The sequence below is a fragment of the Balaenoptera borealis genome, assembly GCF_965194805.1.
Source record: "Balaenoptera borealis genome assembly, chromosome: 6".
NCBI classification, from domain to species: Eukaryota; Metazoa; Chordata; class Mammalia; order Artiodactyla; family Balaenopteridae; genus Balaenoptera; species Balaenoptera borealis.
Window position 1 is genome coordinate 114,106,481 of NC_138863.1, and position 20,209 is coordinate 114,126,689.

At 38.6% G+C, this 20,209-nt stretch overlaps 1 protein-coding gene and 1 long non-coding RNA gene across 19 annotated transcripts in view; one reads left to right on the forward strand and one right to left on the reverse strand.

Moving 5' to 3' along the window:
* The window catches only part of NCKAP5 (NCK associated protein 5), a 1,102,730-nt gene that overhangs the window by 374,111 nt on the left and 708,410 nt on the right, over positions 1–20,209 (forward strand). The gene's annotated exons all lie outside the window — the stretch shown is intronic.
* Positions 15,883–20,209, reverse strand: part of LOC309631475 — a 104,158-nt gene continuing 99,831 nt past the window's right edge. Inside the window, exon 3 of the long non-coding RNA XR_014246292.1 lies at positions 15,883–19,527. This is a non-coding gene — a long non-coding RNA (uncharacterized lncRNA). The remainder of the gene's footprint in view (positions 19,528–20,209) is intronic.

Below are 20,209 nucleotides of genomic sequence, written 5' to 3' on the forward strand. Positions count from 1 at the left end.
ATAGAAGCTCAAGTTATTTCAAGGTTGAACATACACATGGGAGTTGAGGATCACTTGTCTTAAAATTTATTAACCAATCCTTATTTGCGTTATTCATTTTCAGTGTTTTTATATGATAAGTAAGGTCATGGTGAACATAAATTCACATATATTTGTATATATTTCTATTACAATTTCTTTATGATAAATTCTGAGAGTAAAAATGCATATGCACTTTAAATCTTTTGTATATAGTGTCAGATTGTCTTCCAGAAAGATCGAACCAATTTATACCTCGTATGACCTTAATGTCCCTTTAAGTCCTGATTTTGAAAAACTTAAATCAATAAAAATTAAAATTAAATCAATAGCAAAAATTAAAAATTAAATCAATAACAAGTGTTTAACAATGCTTCCTCAGTGTTTTTGTTTTATTTCTGGACTATTCTAATTTTTGAAGTGTCATATGAATTTAATAAGCACCAGAAAAGGGGGTTACATCAAAACAAATATTTATTTAGTTGCTAGTATTTAATTAAAATATTTATTTAACATTTAAATCATCAATATTGTTTTTAAAATCTCTAGTAAAGTTGTGACTTTATTTTCTTTACCCTTTTACCATTGATAAGAGATTTATAAAGAATGGCCTCAAAATGGTATTTCTCACTTAAAATGGTTGTTAAAAATTGCAAAAATTAAACTTTCAAAAAAGTTGTGCACTAAAAAATGTTCCCACTTCTGCAGGATTTTTACTTTTAAGATGAACCAATCTCTTTTTCCTCTAGTCTTTTATTATGTGTTTTAAATGTGTGGTATCAAGAAAGTGTCTGTAACTGAAATAAAAATAGCATATTGTTGAATAAGGCATTTTTCTGGAGAAATATTGGCGACTAACATCTTAGAAGAATATTTTAGTGTCAGCAAGGCACACCTCTGCTATTTTAATTATTAAAGGTTTTGTTTTGTTTTGTTTTCCTCAAGGTGACTGAATTGTAGAGTGAACATATTTCAGATTGAATGAAACTATCGTTTTCAGAGGATATAATTCTAACAAGAAAAATGAGAGAAAATGTGTTGAAATCCAAGAAACTTTAGAAATCAGATCAATAAATAAAAGAGGACTCTCCTGATGGTCACCATAATTATGCCTGTATGAGTAGAGTGATGGGTCTTTAGTGTAGTCACAGACTACATTCAGAGACTACTCTTTTTGTAGTCAGTTGCAGTTTTGAAGTTAGCTACATGCTGAACAAGATGTGAGAAAAGAAACTTCCCTTGCCTTCATGGGACTTAGGTCTTTTAATCTAAGTATAGAATCAAGGCGTGTGTGGGTATTTTTTTCCCGATTTGGCCAAGTATAATCATGGGATTCTGGAAGACGCCCCACCATCCAATAAGTCTGGCTCATAGGTAAGGCAGGCAACCGGGGGCTAGCCTGACACGTACCAGGCAGTGAATAAGTATTTGGAGCATGACCCAAGCTGGTTTTGTGTTTGGGGGTTCAGATATACACACATTGAGTCCATTTTTGTCATTCAACACACTTCACCAGCTAGTAGGCAGATGGTGAGGAATAGGAAGTAAACCTGGAATGCTCTTAGCCAGCACTCATTCCAATAATCTAGTCATTGTTGAAAAAGGTAGAACTGATACTAACAACACTGCTTGTGGTTCTCAACAGTTTCTGTTTTTTTTTTTTTAACATCTTTATTGGAGTATAATTGCTTTACAATGGTGTGTTAGTTTCTGCTTTATAACAAAGTGAATCAGCTATACATATACATATATCCCCATATCTCCTCCCCCTTGCGTCTCCCTCCCAACCCTCCGTATCCCACCCATCTAGGTGTTCACAAAGCACCGAGCTGATCTCCCTGTGTTATGCGGCTGCTTCCCACTAGCTATCTATTTTATATTTGGCAGTGTATATATGTCCATGCCACTCTCTTACTTCGTCCAAGCTTACACTTCCCACTCCCTGTGTCCTCAAGTCCATTCTCTACATCTGCATCTTTATTCCTGTCCTGCCCTTAGGTTCATCAGAACCTTTGTTTTGTTTTGTTTTGTTTTGGTTCCCTATATGTGTGTTAGCATATGGTATTTGTTTTCTCTTTCTGACTTCCTTCACTCTGTATGACAGACTCTAGGTCCATCCACCCACTACAAATAATTCAATTTCGTTTCTTTTTATGGCTGAGTAATATTCCATTGTAGATATGTGCCACATCTTCTTTATCCATTCATCTGTCGATGGACACTTAGGTTGCTTCCATGTCCTGGCTATTGTAAATAGAGCTGCAGTGAACATTGTGGTACGTGACTCTTTTTGATTTATGGTTTTCTCAGGATATATGCCCCCAGTAGTGGGATTACTGGGTCGTATGGTAGTTCTATTTTTAGTTTTTTAAGGAACCTCCATACCATTCTCCATAGTGGCTGTATCAATTTACATTCCCACCAACAGTGCAAGAGGGTTCCCTTTTCTCCACACCCTCTCCAGCATTTATTGTTTGTAGATTTTTTGTTGATGGCCATTCTGACTGGTGTGAGGTGATACCTCATTGTAGTTTTGATTTGCATTTCTCTAATGATTAGTGATGTTGAGCATCCTTTCATGTGTTTGTTGGCAATCTGTATATCTTCTTTGGAGAAATGTCTATTTAGGTCTTCTGCCCATTTTTGGATTGGGTTTTTTTTTTTTTTTTTTTTGATATTGAGCTGCATGAGCTGCTTGTAAATTTTGGAGATTAATCCTTTGTCAGTTGCTTCATTTGCAAATATTTTCTCCCATTCTGAGGGTTGTCTTTTCGTCTTGTTTATGGTTTCCTTTGCTGTGCAAAAGCTTTTAAGTTTCCTTAGGTCCCATTTGTTTATGTTTGTTTTTATTTCCATTTCTCTAGGAGGTGGGTCAAAAAGGGTCTTCCTGTGATTTATGTTATAGAGTGTTCTGCCTATGTTTTCCTCTAAGACTATTATAGTGTCTGGCCTTACATTTAGGTCTTTAATCCATTTTGAGTTTATTTTTGTGAATGGTGGTAGGGAGTGTTCTAATTTCATTCTTTTACATGTAGCTATCCAGTTTTCCCAGCACCACTTATTGAAGAGGCTGTCTTTTCTCCATTGTATATTCTTGCCTCCTTTATCAAAAATAAGGTGACCATATGTGCGTGGGTTTATCTCTGGGCTTTGTATCCTGTTCCATTAATCTGTATTTCTGTTTTTGTGCCAGTACCATACTGTCATGATTACTGTAGCTTTGTAGTATAGTCTGAAGTCAGGGAGCCTGATTCCTCCAGCTCTGTTTTTCTTTCTCAAGATTGCTTTGGCTATTTGGGGTCTTTTGTGTTTCCATACAAATTGTGAAATTTTTTGTCCTAGTTCTGTGAAAAATGCCATTGGTAGTTTGATAGAGATTGTATTGAATCTGTAGATTGCTTTGGGTAGTGTAGTCACTTTCACAATGTTGATTCTTCCAGTCCAAGAACATGGTATATCTCTCCATCTGTTTGTATCATCCTTAATTTCTTTCATCAGTGTCTTAGTTTTCTGCATACAGGTCTTTCGTCTCCTTAGGTAGGTTTATTCCTAGGTATTTTATTCTTTTTGTTGCAGTGGTAAATGGGAGTGTTTCCTTAATTTCACTTTCAAATTTATCATCATTAGTGTATAGGAATGCAAGAAATTTCTATGCATTAATTTTGTATCCTGCTACTTTACCAAATTCATTGATTAGCTTTAGTAGTTTTCTGTTTGCATCTTTAGGATTCTCTATGTATAGTATCATGTCCTCTGCAAACAGTGACAGCTTTACTTCTTCTTTTCTGGTTTGGATTCCTTTTATTTCTTTTTCTTCTCTGGTTGCTGTGGCTAAATCTTCCAAACTATGTTGAGTAATAGTGGTGAGAGTGGACAATCTTGTCTTGTTCCTGATCTTGGAGGAAATGGTTTCATCTTTTCACCATTGAGAATGATGTTGGCTGTGGGTTTGTCATATATGGCCTTTATTATGTTAAGTTCCCTCTATGCCTACTTTCTGGAGGGTTTTTATCATAAATGGGTGTTGAATTTTTTCAAAAGCTTTTTCTGCGTTTATTGAGATTATCATATGGGTTTTCTCCTTCAATTTGTTAATATGGTGTATCACATTGATTGATTTGTATATATTGAAGGATCCTTGCATTCCGGGGAAAAATCCCACTTGCTCATGGTGTATGATCCTTTTAATGTGCTGTTGGATTCTGTTTGCTAGTATTTTGTTGAGGATTTTTGCATCTATGTTCATCAGTGCTATTGGCCTGTAGTTTTCCTTCTTTGTGACATTTTTTTCTGGTTTTGGTATCAGGGTGATGGTGGCCTCGTAGAATGAGCTTGGGAGTGCTCCTCCCTCTGCTATATTTTGGAAGAGTTTGAGAAGGATAGGTGTTAGCTCTTCTCTAAATGTTTGAAAGAATTCACCTGTGAAGCCATCTGGTCCTGGGTTTATGTTTGTTGGAAGATTTTTAAACACAGACTCAATTTCAGTGCTTGTGATTGGTCTGTTTATACTTTCTATTTCTTCCTGGTTCAGTCTTGGAAGGTTGTGCTTTTCTAAGAATTTGTCCATTTCTTCCAGGTTGTCCATTTTATTGGCATACAGTTGCTTGTAGTAATCTCTCATGATCCTTTGTATTTCTGCAGTGTCAGTTGTTACTTCTCCTTTTTCATTTCTAATTCTATTGATTTGAGTCTCCTCCCTTTTTTTCTTGATGAGTCTGGCTAATGGATTATCAATTTTGTTTATCTTCTCAAAGAATCAGCTTTTAGTTTTATTGATCTTTGCTATTGCTTCCTTCATTTCTTTTTCATTTATTTCTGATCTGATCTTTATGATTTCTTTCCTTCTGCTAACTTTGGGGTTTTTCTATTCTTCTTTCTCTAATTGCTTTAGGTGTAAGGTTAGGTTGTTTATTTGAGATATTTCTTGTTTCTTGAGGTAGGATTGTATTGCTATAGACTTTCCTCTTAGAACTGCTTTTGCTGCATTCCATAGGGTTTGAGGCATCATGTTTTCATTGTCATTTGTTTCTAGGTATGTTTTGATTTCCTCTTTGATTTCTTCAGTGATCTCTTGGTTCTTAAGTAGTGTATTGTTTAGCCTCCATGTGTTTGTATTTTTTACAGATTTTTTCCTGTAATTGACATCTAGTCTCATAGCGTCGTTGTTGGAAAACATACTTCATACCATTTCAATTTTCTTGAATTTACCAAGGCTTGATTTGTGACCCAAGATATGATCTATCCTGGAGAATGTTCCATGAGCACTTGAGAAGGGAGTGTATTCTGTTGTTTTTGGATGGAATGTCCTATAAATATCAGTTAGGTCCATCTTGTTTAATGTATCATTTAAAGCTTGTGTTTCCTTATTTATTTTCATTTTGGATGATCTGTCCATTGGTGAAAGTGGGGTGTTAAAGTCCCCTACTATGATTGTGTTACTGCCGATTTCCCCTTTTATGGCTGTTAGTATTTGCCTTATGTATTGAGGTGCTGCTATGTTGGGTGCATAAATATTTACAATTGTTATATCTTCTTCTTGGATTGATCCCTTGATCATTATTCAGTGTCCTTCTTTGTCTCTTGTAATAGTCTTTATTTTAAAATCTATTTTGTCTGATATGAGAATTGCTAGTCCAGCTTTCTTTTGATTTCCATTTGCATGGAATATCTTTTTCCATCCCCTCAGTTTCAGTCTGTATGTGTCCCTAGGTCTGAAGTGGGTCTCTTGTAAACAGCATATATATGGATCTTGTTTTTATATCCATTCAGCCAGTCTATGTCTTTTGTTTGGAGCATTTACTCCATTTACATTTAAGGTAGTTATCAATATGTATGTTCCTATTACAGTTTTCTTAATTGATTAGGGTTTGTTATTGTAGGTCTTTTCCTTCTCTTGTGTTTCCTGCCTAGAGAAGTTCCTTTAGCATTTGTTGTAAAGCTGGTTTGGTGGTGCTGAATTCTCTTAGCTTTTGCTTGTCTGTAAAGGTTTTAATTTCTCTGTAGAATCTGAATGAGATCCTTGCTGGGTAGAGTAATCTTGGTTGTAGGATTTTCCCTTTCATCCCTTTAAATATGTCCTGCCACTCCCTTCTGGCTTGCCGAGTTTCTGCTGAAAGATCAGCTGTTAACCTTATGGGGATTCCCTTGTATGTTATTTGTTGTTTTTCCCTTGCTGCTTTTAGAATTTTTTCTTTGTATTTAATTTTGATAGTTTGATTAATATGTGTCTTGGCGTGTCTCTCCTTGGATTTTTCCTGTATGAGACTCTCTGTGCTTCCTGGACTTGATTAACTATTTTCTTTCCCATATTAGGGAATTTTTCAACTATAATCTCTTCAAATATTTTCTCAGTCCCTTTCTTTTTCTCTTCTTCTGGGACCGCTATAATTTGAATATTGGTGCTTTTAGTGTTGTCTCAGAGGTCTCTGTGACTGTCCTCAATTCTTTTCATTCTTCTTTCTTTATTCTGCTCTGCAGTAGTTATTTCCACTATTTTATGTTACAAGTCACTTATCCGTTCTTCTGCCTCAGTTATTCTGCTATTGATCCCTTCTAGAGAATTTTTAACTCCATTTATTGTGTTTTTCATCTCTGTTTGTTTGCTCTTTAGTTCTTCTAGGTCCTTGTTAAATGTTTCTTTTATTTTCTCCATTCTATTTCCAAGATTTTGGATCATCTTTACTATCATTACTCTGAATTCTTTTTCAGGTAGACTGCCTATTTCCTCTTCATTTGTTTGGTGTGATGGGTTTTTGCCTTGCTCCTTCATCTGCTGTGGGTTTCTCTGTCTTCTCATTTTGCTTAACTTACTGTGCTTGGGGTCTCCTTTTCGCAGGCTGCAAGTTCGTAGTTCCCATTGTTTTTGCTGTTGCTCCCAGTGGGTAAGGTTGGTTCAGTGGGTTTTGTAGGCTTCCTGGTGGAAGAGACTGGTGCCTGTGTTTTGGTGGATGAGGCTGGATCTTGTCTTTCTGGTGAGCAGGACTGCATCCGGTGGTGTGTTTTGGGGCGTCTGTGACTTTATTATGATTTTAGGCAGCCTCTCTGCTAGTGGGTGGGGTTGTGTTCCTGTCTTGCTAGTTGTTTAGTATAGGGTTTCCAGCACTGTAGCTTGCTGGTCATTGAGTGGAACTGGGTCTTAGCGTTGAGATGGAGGTTTCTGGGAGAGCTTTCACTGTTTGATATTATGTGGAACCGGGAGGTCTCTGGTGGACCAATGTCCTGAACTCGGCTCTCCTACCTCAGAGGCACAGGCCTGACACCCGGCCAGAGCACCTAGACCTTGTGAGCCACATGGCTCAGAAAAAAAGGGAGAAAAAAAGAAATAAATAAAATAAAATTATTAAAATAAATTTTTTTTAATTATTAAAAATTTAAAAAATTAAAAATAAAAAAAAGGAAAGAAAGAAAGAAGAGAGCCACCAAACCAAAAAACATATCCACCAATGATAACAAGCGCTATAAACCATACTAAAAACAAAACAAACAAAATGGACAGACAGAACCCTAGGACAATTGGTAAAAGCAGTGCTATACAGACAAAATCACACAAAGAAGCATACACATACACAATCACAAAAAGAGAAAAAGGAAATATATATATATATCTATGTATAAAATTTTTTTAAAAAGGAAGAGAGCAACCAAATCAGTAAACAAATCTACCAGTGATAATAAACTCTGAATCCTAAACTAAGATAGACATAAAACCAGAAACAAATTAGATGCAGAAAGCAAACCCCAAGTCTGCAGTTGCTCCCAAAGTCCACCACCTCAATTTTGGGATGATTCATTGTCTATTCAGGTATTCCACAGATGCAACGTACATCAAGTTGACTGTGGAGATTTAATCCGCTGCTCCTGAGGCTGCTGGGAGAGATTTCCCTTTCCCTTCTTTGTTCGCACAGCTCCTGGGGTTCAGCTTTGGGTTTGGACCTGCCTCTGCATGTAGGTCGCCTGAGGGCGTCTGTTCTTCGCTCATACAGGATGGGGTTAAAGTAGCAGCTGATTCAGGGGCTCTGGCTCACTCAGGCCTGGGGGGAGGGAAGGGTACGGATGCGGGGCGAGCCTGCGGTGGCAGAGGCCAGCGTGACGTCACACCAGCCTGAGGCGCGCCGTGCGTTCTCCCGGGGAAGTTGTCCCTGGATCACGGGACCCTGGCAGTGGCGGGCTGCACAGGCTCCTGGGAGGGGTGGTGTGGAGAGTGACCTGTGCTTGCACACAGGCTTCTTGGTGGCGGCAGCGGCAGCCTTAGGGTCTTGTGCCCGTCTCTGGGGTCCGCAATGATAGCCACGGCTCACGCCTGTCTCTGGAGCTCATTTAGGCGGTGCTCTGAATCCCCTCTCCTTGCGCACCAGGAAACAATGGTCTCTTGCCTCTCAGGCAGGTCCAGACGTTTTCCCGGACTCCCTCCTGGCTAGCTGTGGCGCACTAGCCCCCTTCAGGCTGTGTTCACGCCGCCAACCCCAGTCCTCTCCCTGCGATCCGACCCGACCGAAGCCCGAGCCTCAGCTCCCAGCCCCGCCCGCCCCGGCGGGGGAGCAGACAAGCCTCTCAGGCTGGTGAGTGCTGGTCGGCACTGATCCTCCATGTAGGAATCTCTCCGCTTTGCCCTCCGCACCCCTGTGGCTGCGCTCTCCTCCGTGGCTCTGAAGCTTCCCCCCTCCGCCACCCACAGTCTCCGCCAGCGAAAGGGCTTCCTAGTGTGTGGACACCTTTCCTCCTTCACAGCTCCCTCCCACCAGTGCAGGTCCCATCCCTATTCTTTGTCTCTGTTTTTCCTTTTTTCTTTTGCCCCATCCAGGAACGTGGGGAGTTTCTTGCCTTTTGGGAGGTCTGAGGTCTTCTGCCAGTATTTAGTAGGTGTTCTGTAGGAGTTATTCCACATGTAGATGTGTTTCTGATATATTTGTGGGGAGGAAGGTGATCTCCACGTCTTACTCCTCTGCCATCTTGAAGGTCTCTTCTGCAGTTTCTTAGTTTGAACTCTCATGAAATTTTGTGTGCATGTGCACACACATGTGAGTGTGTTAAGGGCATGTGTACACACATGTGAGTGTGTTAAGGGCATGTGCACACGCATGTGAATGTGTAAGGACTAGGCTACCTGTCAGCTTACTGAGCTTGTAGCTCATTGAAACAAATAAAAAGACACATTGACATTTTGAACACCCTGGTATGAGGCATGGGAAACACCACTGCATCATTTCTGTGCTAGTCTTGCCAAAACAGCCTCAGTCCAGCATGAAGGGAAAAAAAAAAAATAGACAAACCCACATTGAGAGACATTCTATAGAAAGCTAATCAATATTTTTCCAAAGTGTCAAGAAATTGAAAGACAGGAAAAGACTAAGAAAGTGTTGCTGACTGGAGGAGACTGAGAAGAGGTAACAACCGGATGCAAAGTGGGGCCCCAGATAGGATCCTGGTGCAGAAAAAGGACATTAGTGGGCAAACTGGTGAAATTCGAGTAAGATCTTTAGTTAAGAGTATTGTACCAGTGTTAATTTCCTGGTTCTCATCATGGTGCTGTATTTATATATAATTGGTTAACGTTAGGGAAAGCTGGGTGAGGAATGAAATGGGAATTTTGTACTAGTTTTGCAATTCTTTAGTCTAAAATTTGTTGAAAATAAAAAGGTTTTCAGAAAACATGTTTTTCATAGGAACGTTTCATAGGTTCCTTGAGACACTTCAGTTTTTAATCATTCTAATACGACTCTACGTTTATCCTGAATAAACTTAGGCTTATTCATGTAAGTCAGTTGCCCCAACATATGATGGTTAGATCAGAGTCAGGAAGACAGACTTTTGAATTCCAGCTCTGCCATTTATCAGAAACTTGACTTTGGGAATTATTTAGTTTCTCTGGGCCTCAATTTTCTCATCTCTAAATATGGAATGAGGATGGGGAAGAGGGTGATGATGATACTAACACTTTGTGAAGAGGTTGAGAGGGTTAAATGAAATAACATTTAATAAGTACTTAGCATGATGGTTAGGACATAATAAGCGCTTTATAAATATTAGTTGTTGCTCCTGATATTATTATTGTTAAAATCTCTTTGCCTTTATTCAGCAGTAAAATGTAAATTATGTCCCATTTCTGCTATAAAGATAAAACAAACTATTGTATCTAAAACATTCTGTGTTCCTGGCACACAGTTGCTGCTAAGTGAGGTGTGGTTACTACTATCCATGCATCCATCCATCCAGTATTTTTGAGGGTCTCCTATGTACTAGAGATTGGCATATCTTTAATGTGAAAAGCACTGCTATTAATCTCTGAGCAGGTAGAGTAATCATAATAAGCAATGCCTCATATGTGTGGAGCACATTACAATCCATACAGAGCTTTCTCAGACATTATTTCATTAGATACCTTCTGAAGCATTTGCTGTAGTTGTCAGTTTCCATTAATGTGGGTGAAGACAGTGAGTGTCAGAGAGGTTGTGATACATCTTAGCTTATGTGACTCATCAAGGGGTTGACAAACTTCTTCTGTAAAGGGATCAGCAGTAAATATTTTAGCTTTGTGGGCCACGCGGTCTCTGTGCAGCTCTTCAACTCTGTCCCTGGAGCCCGAAATCAGCCGTAGACAGTCAGTGAGCAAACGCATGTGACTGTGACGCATGTGACTGTGTTCCATTAAACCTGATTCACAAAAATGGGCAATGGACCGGATGTGTGGGCCCCTGAACTAGTCAGGGCAAAGCAGAAACTCAACTTGAGATTGCTGACTCCAAGTTAAGGCATGCCACAATCCTCTGTTGCATCGTTTCAGCACAGTTGTTACGCAGAGAACACTGCAGTACACCTCTGCAATTTCACTTAACTAAAATGAGCATCTAGCCCCTGTTTCTATATTCTGCTTCTTGGTCATCAAGAAATATTTTATCAAACACTCAGGAGAAATCCAGATTCACTTTGCCTCTCAGTTCTGTTACTTTTATCCAAAATCTATGAATGGGAATTTTTCTTAGGGAGCCCCTGTAACTATTGATGTATTTTCTAATTCTCATACACCCTCTTTAAAAACATTACATTCTAGAAATGCTTTCTTTTTCTTTCTCTTTTTGGTGGGAGTGAGGAGAGGATCAGCCTAAAAACTGATTAGTTCAATAGCTTCTAAACGCAGCTTTCGCCTTTGATATTGAAGATTTTAAAAATTCTGAAATGTCCTTAAAAAAACAGACACATTTTTTTGCTTCTAATATGGGCCCCTCTCTGACACATCACGATTCTCCAAAGATTGCCAGCAGTGCTTCCGCAGTCCCACCTGAAGTCCTTCCATTACCCAGGGTGTAATTGATCGGTGAGGGTTGGCTTTATTCAAAGCAGCTTGCTGATGTCCTGAGGGATCTCTTCACTTATCTTGGGCCTCGTGTTTTCCTCTCCTCTTCAAGGTGGAGATCATTTGCCTCGATAGCAAAAGTGGAAGCAAAATAGGAAGTGAATGATTCTGCTTTCTCATTACCTTCTATTAGCATTACAGCATCCGCATCAAGCAATGAGTCAAACCCATCCTTGTTCTCATCTGACTCTAAACACAGTCTTAACCTAACATTCTTTGTAGATCTCATCAGGTTTTGTAAGCCTTGGCTTACCCTGGGCTTTTTGATGCTGTTTTCACAGATTTAAGTTTCTCTTCCCTGATTATTTGTCCTTCCTTCCACACATCCTAATCTGCTTATTCTCACTTAATTACAGAACCAAAATAAATTTACAAATTGAAAACCATAAAAGCAATACAATTCAAATACATGACACGGATTTAATATGACAGTGCTGTTTTGCTGAAACATTTCCCAGACCTGCACCTTGAACGCGGTCTTCTATGATCTTTTCCGCTCGGAGTAGGTTCTTTTGAGCCTGGCTGTCCTGTACGGTCTCATGATGTTTGTTAGCCCAACAGGCCTTCCAGTTTTTACCCTTCAAGCTATACAATGTTTGTTAGTTTAATGTGTGTTTATATCATTTTTGCCTTTCCTTGCGGCAGGGATATGCCATTATCCATTAAGTCTACCTCTGTTCTCTTTTGATTAGCTTTTTGTCAAGAGCATCATGAACAAAAGTACAAAGACGACACTGGACCACCTGGCAGTGTTCATTCAGAAGTTGTTTATTAACACATTCAGAGTATACTTCATATTCATTTTTATGTCACTGAAATGAGATCAAAAGTTTGAAGGTGTTTATTGAGATTTTTGTGTTTTCATAAAATATGACTTTTGGATACTGAGGAGATCCCTGAATCTATGTTAATCTATATCTGCAGCTCTGTTTAAGGAATATTGACTGAGACAACCAAACCCTTCTGGTTTTTTTCCTAAACATTCAGCTGTTTCCTCCCCCAAATTCTCCTCCTTCCTCTTCTAGCCATTCTTGAACTGGACATGTCTACTTAGGCTCTCAAATTCTCGAGTTTTCTCTGAAGAATTTCAGAGCCACTCAAGATCTGACTGCAAGTTTCTCTGCTTTTATCACTGCTCTACCTGAATTAAAAGTAGGGTATGTTTGTTAGCTGTGCAGTGGGTGAGGCTATCCCCGGCATCTCAGATACATTGCTCCAAGACAAGACCCAACCCCCTGGTTAGCGATATGATAGGAGTCCATGGCTGGGTCTGAAGATCTCAGGGAGAGGTCTCCCATCACCAGAGAGGAGGTCCTGTCTCCCGCTTGAGGTTGCCCACTGCTGTCTCTGACCATTGCTGTCTCCCACCTTTTATGTATAAGATGGTTATGAATTCTCCCTCTGAGCTGGTATGTTTTTCCTTCCATGAAAAGACCCTCAAACCATTTATTGGTTCCAGTTCCTTTCCAGCTCCATGAGTGATCTTCTATTGTTTCTGGAAATATTATTTCCCTTTCAACCAGTTGGGACATGGAGAACAATCCCCAAGATCCATCACCTGCTCTGACACTTGTCAGACACTGCCTGGCATGTACTGTATAGATGATTCTCAGACTCTGGGAGGAAGGCACTTCACTGTGTTACCATCAGGACAATGAAAGCCTCCCTTGCTGTCTAGACCTACCCGTATTCTACTAAACTGGGGTCCTTTGTCAGCCTACCTAAAAGTCCTATGGGAACCCTGACATGCAGACTTCCTCTTGCCAAGCCTGTTGATGAAACCTTCCTTTTTACACTTCCTTTATCACAGCCTGAGAATGGGCGTTTTCTTTAGGTCTATTCTCTCCTCTTTCTTCCTCTCACTCTTTTCTCTTCTTTCTCCTCTTTGCCTCCATCGTTTATGGGTTACTCATCAGCCCATGTTTGTATAAAATAATATCAGCTCTACTTTTAGGAGGAATGCACAGATACTGGCTCTCTGTCCTAGAGCATCTCTCACTCCCTCCAGCTCAAGTCACCTTCTCTCTCTTCTCCTTGCTTCGTATCTCTGCTCCTATTGGATTTCTATCTGGGTACCCATGATATCGAATCATCCTGTGTGTAAACCGTACACACTTTTCAGAATTGGTTGTTTGGGAAATTAGTAACTCAGTTGTGTTTCCAGGAAACTTTTGCTTAGGAATTGTTTCTGTAGTTGGTCTGCCTGTAATTAGAAATTCGACTTCAACTTCTATATTTATCCTCTGGATGCCACTCTCCTGGTGGCAAACTGCTGGATTCATTGAAATTCTCTTCCACCTACAGCTGACTTAGAAATGTTTCTCTCCAAAAATCAGTCGTGATACTGAAATCAACTCTGCCAATCTGGGGACCAAAAGAGAGGGCCATGTGAGATGTCTGATGATAATCAGTGTGTTATTTCAGGACTTTTCACATTCCAGGATGGCAGTGGGGCGGTCAGGCAAGAAAGATATAAAATCATGTTCTTTTTGGGTGGTGTGAAGGTTGACTTGTGTTGTTCAGCTCACAGTCTTTAGTCTGGATTGCCTCTGGCTAATGTCAAATGATCACTTTCACCCTTAGCTACCGCCTCCAAATGGTCTGTGCCATAGAAGAAGAAAAAATAAGTGATTTTTAATAAGGTTGTTATCGCTTCCCTTAATTTCACACAATCATTAAATATATTCTCCAAAACTGCATTTTCTAAGTTATGCCATAGCCGAAATATATACAGTATAATTAGTGATGGAATTTTAAGAGATGTAATTGTGGAAGACCTTCTTTGGGGTCTCTTCCTAAAGGATACAGGCAAGAGTTCAGCTGGTATTCAGAAAAGTACCGTGTTAAAAGTTCTTTCTAAATCCTGAGAAACTGACTTGGTTGTACTGATATGCTTCATCTTCATGGTGAATTCAATAACCTTTCTGGCTGTGTTATTTATAAAATGACTTTTGCTTATAGATATTCAAATATATGCAGTTGGTTATAATCCCAGAGAAAATAAGGGAGGTGGGTGGGAAATGGATTCCTGAGTCATTAGTATGGAGACTTATCTCAAACAGAATAGATTTTCGTCATGACAAATCACATAAAGTCTCCATAGCAACTTCACATAATTATGCATAAGATTTCAGTGTAGTAACAAAACTAAGCCCAGAAGAAATTGTAAAGAATAGTGATACAGGGTGAGAGAGATGTGGAGGTAGGTGGCACTTAGGAAGATTGAAGGGGGACAGTTCTAAGATGTGAAAAATGCACAAAGGACAGAAAAGATTGCCTGCTTTGTGCTCTGGAGAGTACTGATTAAGTCACTACATTGTCTGGAAACTGGGGACTGGGGGCGGCACAGTCTACTGAATACTGAGGAGCCTGCTAGAACCCCCATTGTTCAAGGAGTGTCAGCATTTCTATTACAGTTTTTTTCTGAGTTTATAACAACCGTAAGGAGTCTCTCTAGGCAATACATTGGGATACTAGATTGAAATAGAGAAATGATTTTATAGTTATGTTTTGAATTTATGAATCTTGCTTGAGCTCTTAGATTTAAAAGAAAAAGAAACTGTAGAGGCACTCCCCATATGCAAATAGTATCAAGTTTAGTTACTATGAAACAGAACTGAGATGCTGTAACACAAATGTTCCTTGCAATTTAAATGATTGTTTTCTGCATATGTTAGCACATAAAGCTAACTCAAACCTGGGTATTTTTCCTACCTGAGTCCCCAGCATAAAGTTATTTACTATAGATCAGTATCAGCAATATGGCTTTTGTTAACAACCATTTATAAAGAGTGTTGCTGCCCTGTAATTATGAAGGACATTAGTAGCTTAATTCAGTGATTCATATAAGAAAAAAGAATGATAACTTCTGGAAACTCCCAGGTCACAACAGAACATTGAGAAATTAGGTGGTGTTGATGATAAAAGAACAAGATAATGTTACCTAACCGATTTGGTTCAACACATATTAATTCCATTGGCACTGTGACTCATTTCAGAACGAGGACTAGAAGCATCAAGATGACTGACATAGTTTGTGAAATGAGAATACCTAGACTCTGGAGTAGGATGCAGACATGTAACTGGTTAATTTCATCTAGAGTAGGATGCAGACATGTAGCTGGTTAATTTCATCTAGAGTAGGATGCAGGCATGTAGCTGGTTAATTTCATCTAGAGTAGGATGCAGGCATGCAGCTGGTTAATTTCATCTAGAGTAGGATGCAGGCATGCAGCTGGTTAATTTCATCTAGAGTAGGATGCAGGCATGCAGCTGGTTAATTTCATCTAGAGTAGGATGCAGGCATGCAGCTGGTTAATTTCATCTAGAGTAGGATGCAGGCATGCAGCTGGTTAATTTCATCTAGAGTAGGATGCAGGCATGCAGCTGGTTAATTTCATCTAGAGTAGGATGCAGGCATGCAGCTGGTTAATTTCATCTAGAGTAGGATGCAGGCATGCAGCTGGTTAATTTCATCTAGAGTAGGATGCAGGCATGCAGCTGGTTAATTTCATCTAGAGTAGGATGCAGGCATGCAGCTGGTTAATTTCATCTAGAGTAGGATGCAGACATGTAGCTGGTTAATTTCATCTAGAGTAGGATGCAGACATGTAACTGGTTAATTTCAATGTCACGGAGCAAATGCCGAGATCTGCTCAGGCTTATATCTAACTGAAGCAGAGAGACACATAACCAAACATCTCCTGGAGGAGACGTGATAAGTTTTCAAGGGAGAAAGTGTCAGCAAGGTGAAGAAAAGTGAGGACAGCATTCCAGACAAAGGAAATGGCATAAGCAAAGGTACAGAGGTGTGTGAATGAATGCAGTGTGTTCAGCAGTGTAGTAACTATCTCTTTAGTATTCCCAGAGCTTAAGGCAAAGAGTGGAGGGAAATGGGATTGAATCTGTAGGAGGGACATAGTTCAGGTCAGGCCTTTTCTGCCAAGCAAGTGACCAGAAAAACGTTGCTCTTAAAAAGATGGGGGCTACTGAACAGGCTTATGAAAAGATACTCATCATTGTTAATCATCAGAGAAATGCAAATCAAAACCACAATAAGGTATCACCTCACACCTATCAGAATGGCTATTATCAAAAAGACCACAAATAATAAGTGTTGGCACAGATATAGAGAAAAGGGAACCCTCCTACACTGTTGGTGGGAATGTAGATTGGTGCAGCCACTATGGAAAACAATATGGAGGTTCCTCAAAAAACTAAAAATATAAAATTAAAAAAAATAGAACTACCATATGATCCAGCAATTGCATTCCTGCCTATGTGTCCAGAAAAAACAAAAACACTGATTTGAAAGGATACATGTACCCCCATATTCAGAACAGCATCATTTACAATAGCCAAGATATGGAAGCAACCTAAATGTGTCCATCAGCTGATGAATGAATAAAGAAGATGTGGTACATATATACAATGAAATACTACTCAGCCATAAAAAAGAATTAAATTCTGCCATTTGCAACAATGTGGATGGATCTAGAGAATATTATGCTTAGTGAAATAAGTCAGAGAAAGACAAATGCTGTATAATATAACTTATACATGGAATCTAAAAAATAAAAAAAACAAATGAACATAATAAAACAGAAACAGAGTGCTCGCTTCGGCAGCACATATACTAAAGTAAAACAGAAACAAAGTCACAGATCTAAAAAACAAACTAGCAGTTACCAGTGGAGAGGGGGAAGGGGAGAGAGGCAAGATAGGTGTAGGGGATTAAGACGTACAAACTACTGTATGTATAAAATAAATAAGCTACAAGGATATATTGTACAGCACAGGGAATATAGCCAATATTTTATAATAACTTTAAATGGAGTGTAATCTATAAAAATATTGAATCAGTATGTTGTATACCTGAAACTAATATAATATTGTAAATCAACTATACTTCAATAAAAATAAATGCATAAATTAACAAATACCTAAAACAAAACATAAAAAAGTTTTTTAGAGCTCCTAGCACTGTTCTCATTTTAAATGTAGTAGATTCCAAATAATGTTTTGTTTTGTTTTGTTTTAATTTTATTTATTTATTTATTTTGGCTGCGTCAGGTCTTAGTTGTGGCATGCGGGCTCAGTAGTTGCCCCACGGCATGTGGGATCTTAGTTCCCCGACCAGGGATCGAACCCACGTCCTCTGCATTGGAAGGCAGATTCTTAACCACTGGACCACCAGGGAAGTCCCCCAAATAATGTTTTTTTAAATATTAAAATGACTTTAATTAGATCTTTAAGAAGAAGAAGATAGAGACTACTGAAATACCCAAGTGCTTAAAGCAAGATAGCAACATGACAGGATTTACATTTTAGAGAGATACCTCGACTTCATTTTGGAGAGTGGAATTAGCAGGGAAAGGTTAAAGCCAAAGAAATTGATTAAAAGATCATTTTTGAAGCACAGACCTTTCCACTGACCCATCTCCATTGTTCCAAATATCAGGGGCTAAGTACACGTCCCATGCAAGCCTATTTATGCCCTCTCTAACTATGAGAATCTTTACTTAAATTCATTATTTTCAGGGTGATCTTAGCTATGCCCTCTTACAATTAAAATGTTAATTAAATTGGTTTAATTTTGCATTATGGAAACTATTCTCATTTTTAGGACGGATTTAGTCCTTCTTTTTTTTTTTTTTTTTGCTTTTAAGCAGAACATCTGCTTAAAAGTGATTATGGACACATAAGGATTTATTCTATTTTAAAGGCTGTAAGAAAAAAGTCTATTTTCACATTAGTCTGTGCGCGTGCGTGCGCGCGCATGTGTGTGTGCAAGCGCGTGTGTGTGTGTGTGTGTTTGTGTATCACCCAACTAATAGGAATAAGTGTTGGGTGACTACAGTTTTGAACAAAAGACAAGAAATAGGACATTATCTAGGGTTGGGAAAGCATGAACTCATTTATTCATCCATCCATCCATCAAATATTTTTGAGGGCCTATCAGGTGACAAGGACTGTTCCAAGCAAGAAGGAAGCAGTCATGTGCAAAACAGACACAAGCCTTGCCCTTGTGGAAATTACAGTCTAGGAAGGATGACCAACATTAATCAGATAAGTGTGTTTGTCTTTAAACACTTAATGCAAATCTATCTCACAATGCCATTTACCCAAGTCTTGCTTTTCAAGCTGATCAAGAATCTCAGTTCCTTGGCATTTTCCAGCTCTCCATCAGTTGTCTTTCAGTTGTATGAGGAGGAATGTTGACATTGAACATGGCTCCCTGGATTCCTGGGAAAATAGTTTCAAGGCCTCCCCATCTTTTTCGTATAATGCAAATACTAATTCTATGATTTCTCCTATTATACCTAAATCCTAATTAAAAAGTATAATAGACTTTAACTTCAACTGCAAAATTTTAGGGATTTCTCAAGATGTGTAAATATTTAGTTACAACCCCTGGATGAATGAATGACTTTCTAGTTTGTGGAGTGTAAGGCTTTCTCCAAATTTCAACATAAGTAAATAAATTCCCAGATGTGCACTAATGTCTTGATTGGGTGATACAGCCCTGAGATGTCCTCATTTACCTCCCGTCCTTTAGTCCTCATTCAACTATGTGATCCTTTAACTCTAGGGAGTTAGACATATTGGCCAGAAAATCAGAGTTCAGTCTCCAACACCGATGCCTTTGAACTCTCTCCCCTATTCCTCTGACAGCTCCAGGCAAGGACAGCGAAGCTGCAGGGCAAGTGGTGAAAATGGTCATCAAATTCTTTACTTTGTTCCTCCCTTAGTCAGTACTCATCTTACATTGCTAACTCTGTACACATAGGGACAAAATATGTATAATAATTTTTAATAGTGGTCCCACAGGGCCATGAGAGGTGGTTAATAAAAATACAAGGCACAGGTGTGATCTGGGATTTGTAGAGGACATTGCTCCTTCAAATGTGAAGAGCAGAATCCCGGATTTTAATGTGACGATTTTGCAAAAAAAAGATCTCATTCAAAGAAACTAGATTTTAAAAAAAGTAAATGCAAATATGTGACTTGAAGTGCTTGTACTCCGTGTACAATGTTTGTAGAATTTCTCTGCTTTGCAAGGTTGAATGTAAGAAGGCTTCTTGGGAAAGCCGGACTCTGAGGTATCCTTTGCAGTCGAGTATCTGGGAAGAAGTTGATTTTTCCTGGTATGTGCGTAGCTAGAAAAAAGATGAAAGACAAGGCAAGGTCATAAAAAAAAAGAAAGAAAAACTTTAGTGATCACAATATTGTAAAATCTTTTGACTCAAAATAAAACTGAGGCTCCAACTCCAAATCTGCTGTAGCTATGAGGAAAGAAAATATTTCCAGCTATATCTGAACATTTTGAAAACAAAAATTCAAGGAAAGAATTAACCCTTGTCTGTGATATTAGCATCTCATATCTGGAGAGGTTCTGTCTGTTAATATGAATCATAATAAGATGATTTGTCAGTAGATATATGCAGAACTTTTTATTCAAACCTCAGCACGTTTTATTTGCATATAAAGTGGTGCATTTATACTCAACAATAACTAGTCCTGAAGGAGTGATATTTAATAGGAGAATACAATTATCCCAGGCAGGCCATAAACATTTTCTTTAGGGCAATGGCTACAGTTTAAGATAGGCTCATAATCACTCATGTAAAGTACTAGGCTATTACCAAACTGAGCTAGAGAAAAATTTAAGCAAGAAAATTATTGTGATTTCATTTGAATAAAATATCTATTTTCACTTATCCACCATTTCATTTTAAGAGTTATAAACGTAAAGGTCAATGAGCTATTAAATTTTTATTTTGGATTGTATGTGAAGGCCTCAAACAATTAAGTACAAATATTAAGAAGTGTAAGTATTTT